At 45.0% G+C, this 8,770-nt stretch overlaps 1 long non-coding RNA gene across 1 annotated transcript in view; it reads right to left on the bottom strand.

Moving 5' to 3' along the window:
- Positions 1–733: 733 nt before the first annotated feature.
- Positions 734–8,770, bottom strand: part of LOC135229515 (uncharacterized) — a 1,091,601-nt gene continuing 1,083,564 nt past the window's right edge. The window contains exon 4 of the long non-coding RNA XR_010320201.1: positions 734–2,859. This is a non-coding gene — a long non-coding RNA (uncharacterized LOC135229515). The remainder of the gene's footprint in view (positions 2,860–8,770) is intronic.

Genomic DNA, 8,770 nt, shown 5'->3' with positions numbered 1-8,770 from the left:
CAAGGCCACAGATCTTCTCATCAAATTTGTCTCAGAGGTGTCTCCTATGGAAGAATTCTGAGCTGACCATAGGGTCATGGAGCCTCACCAGGTCTAGAAGGAGGGAGTCACAAGTTGGGCCTGCGTGTATTGAGGTCAACACTCACACCCGTGCTTATGATAGAAGTAGACTCGGCCACTTCTGACTTCACCAATCCGTATTACTCTCCTTTGTACCTTGGTGGGCTGAGCACAGGAAGGAGCTTTTGGGAACCCAGCCATGGCTCTGGCTACTGCTCTGATATCCCGGTTGGGTTTGGGAATGAAGGATGGTTGCTCTAGGCACTTTTGATCCCCACCCCTCTCAGAGGTATGGCCAGTTGAATTGATGTAGATGTTTCTTCTTTATTCCCTGAATCTTCTTGAATCTGAATTCTTCATTTGGATATTCTAGGACCTCTCTCCTCAGGCTGGGATCCAGGGACCAGCAGCACTGGTAGCACCTGGAACCTTGATGGAAATGTAGACTCTTGGGCCTCAACCCAGACCTCCTGACTCAGACTCATCATTTTAACACGATCCTTAGGTGATCTGGGTGCACAGTGAAGTTTGGGAAGCACCATGACTGACCTGGATCTCAGAGAAATCAAATATAATGCATGTGAGTTCTTGGGCCCATTACAAAAGGGATTGTCATCCCTGAGATTTGGTTTGGCCCCATCTTTCTGTCAGTAAGTGAGATCTCTTCGGTTCCTTCTCAGGAGATAAGCCTTCCCAGCTTCTAGTTGAGGTCTTAAAGAGAAGTACTTAGTACCAAAGGACATGAAAAATAAACTTGAAAGAAAAATGTGTTCATTTCGAGGAGAAAACCCAGTGCAAAGTGTTGCATTTATACTTGGTATATTTTCAATCTCAGAGGAATTCACAGTTTAAATAATTCTGTTAAAACATTTTTTGTTAATTGACTGCTGAATTAATGTCTACCACTGGGACATGGAAACAACACTGATTTCCTCAACCTTGATAATGTGAATTTATCGTATTATTTCAGGAAGAAAATGCACGTTTCTTCATGAACGTGTAATTTAAATAGGGAATCTGCAGAGTTTTATAACTGTTTAACGGTTTAAGCAAGGATAATGAGATAAACTTAACAGATTCTTAGTGTGAATTCCCTTGGATTCACTTGTCGGAAAAGACAGGCAGAGGAGAGTTAAAACATATAGAAACAGTATGCTTCAAAAGCATTGATGATATGTCTTTTCATTTCTGTAGAGTTGTATGTGACTGTTGACAGTGTGTACTGCCCTGGTGGCACAGTGGCTAAAAGCTCGCTTGCTAACCAAAAGATTGGTGGTTCAAATCCACCAGCTGCTCCTTAGAAATCCCATGGGCAGCTCTACTCTGTTCTATAGGGTTACTATGAGTCGGAATCAACTTGCTGGCAGTGAGTTCGGGTTTTTTGTTTTTTTGGTATGTTCCCGTTTATATATGAGTTAAAAATTAGAAGAACCAAAAAGATAGCGTTACTGCCATGGCTACTGACTTATGGGAACCAAGATAAATTGTCAAGTGAAGAATGGTGCAGAGAAACATGTGGGTAGAGTGTGACCTAATCTCCAGAAAAGCAAACAAACCATAAAGCTACGTGTGTACCTGTGACTATGCATATGTGTTCCAGCAAACAGGAATGTGTGAAGAGGTACACATGTGTCTTTGAACATGGACACCTTGGAGAAGCAGGTAAAATTTACACATGTGGGGATAGCTCTTATTATAATTCTTATAAAGATCTGTGTTGTTAAATGTGTTATAATAAGAATACAAGAGTTTTCAAAGTAAAAAAAAATCATAGAAATATATATATGTATATATTTAAAACAGTTTTATTGGCTGTTATTTTATATAGGCAAAACACTGTCATCAATACTGGATTCAGAGACTTTCACCACTGGGTGAAGAGCAAACTCAGAGATGGAACAAAGGTCTCAGCAAATTTCTTGCTTGTTCTTGGAGCTAATGACCTCTTCTGGTCTCTATACCTGGAAATGGCCAAAAAGAGTTCTGTCAGGATTAATGCAGTCATTGTTCAAACATCTACTGCATGTACATGTCTTCGGGGTAAGGAAGAATGCTGGACACCATGTGCAATTCATTAAGTAACAAGTGGACCATTAGACAGTTCTTTCTCTGATGTCCCACTACCACGTTCCTCCCCTTGTTGCTCTACTGGAAAACCCACGGTATACATTGTAGGCCTTTTTTCAGGACTCAACATAGAGGAAGTTAACTGGAAAGATACATCTTTTAAAGATAAAGAAGATTTTGTCCACAAGGTCTTTAGACAGGTGGACCTCCCAGGCAGCCTCTGCATAGGATGGGAATGCAAGACCCCTCTCACTCAGTATCTCTGAGCATTTCAGTCTTTCTGTTTCTTTATCAGGAGACTGCAGAATTTACCCACTTCAGAACCCTTGCTGCCATCAACCCCAACCAGTCCCATATAGGACCCCTCACTTCCACTCTGAGAAATAAAAGTAGGACAGCCTGCAGGTGGAGGTGCCTGACCTGGAGTCCCTGTCTATCCTTCCTTACCCCTGAGGGCTTCCCTGTGCCAACTGGGGTTTCATTTCCCAGGGTGGACATACCTCTGGCACTTCCAGGGCTTCCCAGGCCCTGGAGCTTGATATTGAGGATGGGACTTGGGCTTTTCTGGGCCTGCAGAGCCTGGGCCTCAAGCTGCCCCTTCCTACCCTCAACCTTTGGTTATCTGTACTCTGGCTGTCTTTACCAGGTTTAGGAGGCCTTGCCTTCTCTTTTGCTCCTTTCATCTCAGTCAGGCTTTTCTCTTCCAGTTCTCTGATCTCGGGGCAGTTCAGGCTAGACCATAGAAAAGAGAAAGACGAAACAAGTGTCATTGATTATGTGTGAAGGCTGCTGGGAAAGGAATTGACTGTCATTGGCTTAGGGCTTTATGCCCACTGCTCACCTGCAGGCAGGTTTCCCCACAGCCTACTGTCTCATTGGCTCCTTCTGCCACAAAGAACTTGGTGATGCCCCCTTCACCATCACACTTCCCTTAGACCTGTCATTACAGAGGCTCCCTCTCAGTCTCCCAAGTCCCACTGAAATCCCATTTCACTTTCCCTACTAATGCTGTGCTCATCCTCAAGGCCTCAAGAGCTCACCATCCAGATGAGGCCTGTCCTTTCCTCTCCAAGAGAGCCTCTGAGCAGACCTGGTGTCTATGGTCAGCTGTCCTGAGGTTTCTTCCATCCAGTTCCCCCTCGGGCTGGAGCTCTCCATGCAGTTAAGGGGGTGGAGTGGGGTGGGGAGGAAGGCACATGTGAGGGTTTTACAGGTGCAGTGGGTGAAAGGAGCCTGAAAGGACGTCTTTCCAGAAGGGCCCACATTTTGAGGCCATGCCTGTACCCTCTGTAGCCAGGTCTCCCACATCTGCAGCAGCACCAGTAGGTGCTGTAGTCTCTCCAGCCCCTGTCTCTGCTCCTCTAGATGCTCCTGAAGGTGCCCGGCTCTTCTTGCCAGGACTCCAGGATGCTGACCGAGGCTTAGGTATTGTGTAGACTGGAAGCAGAGCCGATGGGGCTGTCTTTGAGAACTTGGCCTCAAGACTGGGGGCATCTTGCCTACGGAGGCAGGGGATGTTTTGGTCTGCCGGACCACGGCTACCCCCTTAACTGTACACACTTGGGTGAAGTACACATACTTGACTCATGGCTTCTCTGGAGTAGCTTGATGAGTGAGATATCTGTTCAGAGGAAGCTGAGAAAGAAGACCTCTCTGATTCTTAAGGAGTCTTCCTGGACCTGAAGCTTACGTTTTTTGCTTCCGATATTCTAGCTTGAGTGGCACTTTCCTCTTGGGTTGAGACTTCTGATAATAAAGAGTTAACTTACATGAACCCTCTGGGCACTGAGTTCTCAACTGTGACCCAAGACCCTGGTTTCAGGTGTCCCTGGGAGCCTCTCCATCATCACTGTCCTCCACCTCTGCAGGACCTGTGGTTTCTTCCTTTTTCCCTGGGGACCTTCCATCTTTGGGGAACATCACTGTGGGAGACCAAGTCTCCTCTGGGAAATCTTTTGTGATATTAGCACTTCATAACAGAAGTCTATAGTCTTTCAAAGGACTATAATACACTGATAATTTCTATTGCAAAGAGAGGGTCTCCACATTAATTTTTTTGGCATTTGTTGAATGCCAAATGAAATTGTTCCTTTGGAACTTGAAAATGACCTCATTTGCCTGATCTTTCATAATCACACATGACTTCTCTGAGAGACATTTTCTATGAAAGTGATTTTCATAACAGATTTAGAGTGTAAACAGTGAAACAGGAGAAATTGTCATCACTTTTTAAACTTTTTTCAGCCTTCTTTTAAGGAAAGGGTATTTATAGGAGGAAGCATACTTAGAAAAATTTGTATTTTATATGCATATAAAGCTTCTCCTTGTATCCTTAACCAACCCAGGGTAGAAGGTTAAAATTGCCCTTTTCTGAACAGAAGGTCCTTACCATGCTGCTATGAGAAGCACTCCTTCAGGGTGATGCAGAAACAGATGTCCATTTCTGAGAGTTTTGATGCCACAAACCTCAGGTGGGCAACATACAAGAACCTCACCTGAGTGTGTCTGGGTGTGCTGTAATGTCAGCCTAACGGTCTGTGCACATTTCTGAATATGAAGGAAGGATTGGTGAGTTAACGAAGAAATGAATGGAAGCAGTTTGGGAGGGGAGTGAAAGCTCCAGGGACAGACAGAAGATGGGATGGGGGACTTGTCAAGAGGGTGTCAGAAAACCAGGAAGGAGCAGGAAGCACGGCCAGGGGAGGGCAGCATAGGCTAGGGGGCAGCAGAGATAATGGTAGTGGGGAGAGCAACAAAACTGGCCTATGATACAGTGGGAAATTAGTAATCCTAGATGAAGCTCAGGTTAAGTCAAGTAGGAATGTAAAAAATTCTATCCTGTAGCTATCTTTGCTGTGAGGGATTTAGGTCCTTGGGGAGAGGTGGGGAGGAGACATAGGAGGAAAAGGCGCGTTCCTGGGTCTAGGGAAGGAGTGTGAAAGACCTTCTTCTGCCCTAACAGGCTGGGGCTGCATGGTTCACAATGATGTGGGCCCTGTGCTTCTTCACACCACCCACTCCTAGAACCTCCTGAAAATTTTCTTAGTTCTTCACATAGTATGTTCATTCCATTTCATTAGAAAATATAATAATGCAATACAGTTTTCCCTCACCACCCTTTCCTCAGTCCTACATTCTCTGTCCCAGTTGTACACTGGCTTCCTTCCTTTCCATCAGGTTTAAAGGCCAGAACAATTGAGTATTATTTCTGCACTTATTCCAGAAATTTCTCAGAATCCTAAGTTTGATCATTGATTTATTCCTGCATTTCCCATGGACATTACAAACTTTGGTGAATTATCTACTAAATGACAGGAAATGCTTTCTTAGGTCAATCCTCCTTATGACCCTATCTGTTCACCTCAAATCCTTCATCTTCTCCTGTCATAGCTCTGATTTCTGTGGAAATCAGATCCCCTAGTTCCCTAGCTCTCACCCATCTGGGAGATTTTTCCTCTCACCCTTATTTAGAGTCTTAGAGAAAGGCCTCTTCTTTGTTTATCACTGATTCATCCTGTCTGGGTGAAGACATCCAAAAAATAATGGTACTCTGAAGGATCTCTATCCCTCCTCCCAGTTACTGATGATATCTGAATCTTTCATGACTTGGAGACTCTGATGTAGCCCTGAATTTCCTGGATTTGCTATCTAAAGACACTCTCCTGCAGGAGACCTCAGATCGACACCCTCTCCAAAGAGCAGTTGACATCTGAGCGAGCACCAAGACTTCCATAGCCCTTGTGTGACATCATTGTTGACACTGCTCGGTTCTATGGGCCCAGTTTGAAGCAAAGCTGGGCAGCAAGGAAAATATGGCAACTGTTGAAGTAGGGGCTTGGGGGCTGGGAGGAGGGAGATTATATATTAAAAATAAATTAAAACTTCTCTCTGCACTCAAAGAGGTTACCATCCCTTGGGAGGGAGAGAGAGCATACAGGGAATGAAAATAGTGTGAAGGGCAGTTGCTTCCACCAAATCCTCTCATTTAACTCAGTTTGAATCGTCTCTCCAGCCCTGGTCATACAACATCCACTCTGCACCCTTTTCAGGTCTCCTTAGCCTCTGAGGCTTCACACAGGCTCTTCACTCTGACTAGGAGATGTTGTCCCCCTTCCCATCTCCTGGCCTACTCTCCCTGGTGAAGTATGTGGTGAAGAGAACTGACCCTGTTGGAACAGGTTAGGCTTATGGCCTCACCAAAAAGCCCTAAGACTCAGGACTTTTATGCAGCCAGAATAGGAGGTTTAGGAGTTGACTTGGGAAAGCCCATGACCTCTGCTTCTTCCAGACTCTATTTTTGTTTTGGATGCCATTTAGAAAAAGATCCTGGAAATGGGGAGATCTATTATGGAAGAAATTAGGAAAGTTGGGGAGGTGACGAGAGAGGTGCTGACTTCTCGGTAGAAAATAGAAATTACAACACGAAGATGCTAGGGGCTCGTTTTGTGTGACTCCCAACTGTATAGGAGGGAGGACTGGTTGGAAAACAGAACAAAAGACGATCTGTGCCTGTTGACAAATGCTCCAGTGGCTTCACTCTGTCTCCTCAGAATGTTCTCATCAAGCCATCCCTCACCTCGTACTGAAGCCTCTAGAGAATTCTTGGGGTTTCCTGGATTCTGGGCCTTTGTCATCCCTTAACTATCCAACCATATTCCCAACTTGGTTCAGGCATCACTTCCTAGTTGAGATCTTCCCTGACCCTTTTCCTGGTAAATTTGTCCACTTCTTCCTCTGTACACCTTTGTATTTAAGATGCCCTTTACCACCACATAAAACACAATTACATTTACTTGCCACAGATGATTTTAGGAAGGTCGACACATTCTCCCTCTCTCTGTGTCCATGCCTTCTGTGAGACTCTGGAGCGCCTTTCCTCAGCAGCAGGAGTCTTTCTGCACCCTCATTTGAGGCTGACCTTACGGTTGCTTTGGCCATTAAGATAGTAGTGAACCGGATACAAGGTGAGAGTTGAAAGGACTTTGCATTGAGACTTGCCCTTTTGTTGCTCTTAAACCCTGAGAACCCATGGGAACGGACCCAGGCCAGCCTGCTGGATGGTGGGAGACCATTGGAGAGAGGATCCAGCAGTTTCACTGAGTTAATTTTAGACGAAATGGCTCCTAGCTGACCTGGAAGCGAACTGTAGACACATGAGGAAGGCCTGCTGCGAGTCACTGTGCTTGGCCCAGATAGGAAGATCCCCAAATTGACAACCAGAATAACTCTGAGCTTAGTAAGTGGTTGTTCTTTTAAGTGCTACATTTTGGGGTCATTTGTTACACAGCAATACACAACTGATACAACGGTTAACTTGGCTCTTTCTCTGATCAGGCAATGAGGGACCTTCTCTGAGTTATCTTATCATCAAGAGTACATGGCATAGGGTCTGACATGTAGTCAGTATACAGTAAATCTTTGTTGACTTAATGGATAAATGAATAATATGAATCATAAGTGTGAATCTGCATAAAATCCTGTGTGAAAAAAAGCATGATATTTCTTTAAATAAACTGAATTCCAGCTCAGAGCAGCCTGCTTACAAAATTGGGGGGCGGGGGGGGGGACGGGGTGGTGGATTTTCACCTTACTTATTTTTAGGTTTCCTCCTCATCCAGATATGCAATAATTCCTGGGGTCTAATGAAGGACCAAGGTTTGGAGACAGGCTTCAAAACACCCATTGCCCCAGCCTACGTGGGTGATTTCTCTAGAAGTATTGGCTCTGCTCCTTCCATTCCTAGCTGGAGCAGGAGAACCTTGGCAGGGCTGCGAACACCATGATGGGGTTTGTGTACCTATGTGCCTGCATTATCCTTTGAGGTGCTGCCGTCTACCCCAGGGCACTGTCAAGAAGCAGGGCCAACCCCTTTCCTATTTCTAGGACTCTGCTATCCGACTCTCACTCCTCCCCTGGGCTTCAGTTCACGCAGTGTGATTACTCCAGTGAGCTGAGGCTTTTACAACAGGCTCTTCAGAGTCTCAAAGTTTCAGAGGTTCAACCCTGTGAGTCCAACTACCTCCTTGAAATGAGACAGGGAAGGAAGAAAAATATAGGAAAATTTTATTTTGAATTTAATGTTTCAATAAATTTTCTTGCCATGTGTTTTGAAAGCGTCCTGCCTAAAAATTCCCCCTGTTCTCTTGCAATTTGCAAGACAGTGAAAAGGGAATGTTTGATTGTGTCATAATCTGCAGAGGATGTAAAGCACACATGGGGTCCATTCCTCCCGATGCTCACACTAGAGCACCCCACCCACTTGGAAATTTCTGCAAGTATTTCGGAGTCCCTCACACATCCACAATGAACAGCTTTCAAATTCTCCTAAGCAGGAATTATTACTGTCACAGCCTGTGACCCAATAAGCAAGGTTATGCATGGGTCCAGTTGTGCCTTCCCACTAATCTACAGTGCACCATTTCACCTGTCAACCACCACATCAAAGACGTAGTGAAACCCATGTGAAATTGCTCGCCGTACATTGTTGCTGTTGTGTTGTTGTTGTTAGGTGGGTCTAATCAGTTCCAGCTCATACTGACCTTATGGACCACAGATGGAAACACTGCCCAGTCCTGCACCATCCTCACAGTTGTCACCATGTTGGAGACCACTGTTGCAGTCACTGTGTTAATCCATCTCATTG

The sequence above is a fragment of the Loxodonta africana genome, unplaced genomic scaffold, assembly GCF_030014295.1.
Source record: "Loxodonta africana isolate mLoxAfr1 unplaced genomic scaffold, mLoxAfr1.hap2 scaffold_33, whole genome shotgun sequence".
Classification (NCBI taxonomy): Eukaryota; Metazoa; Chordata; class Mammalia; order Proboscidea; family Elephantidae; genus Loxodonta; species Loxodonta africana.
The sequence above is the reverse complement of the archived record's forward strand: the minus strand, read 5'-3'. Positions and strand labels throughout refer to the sequence as shown.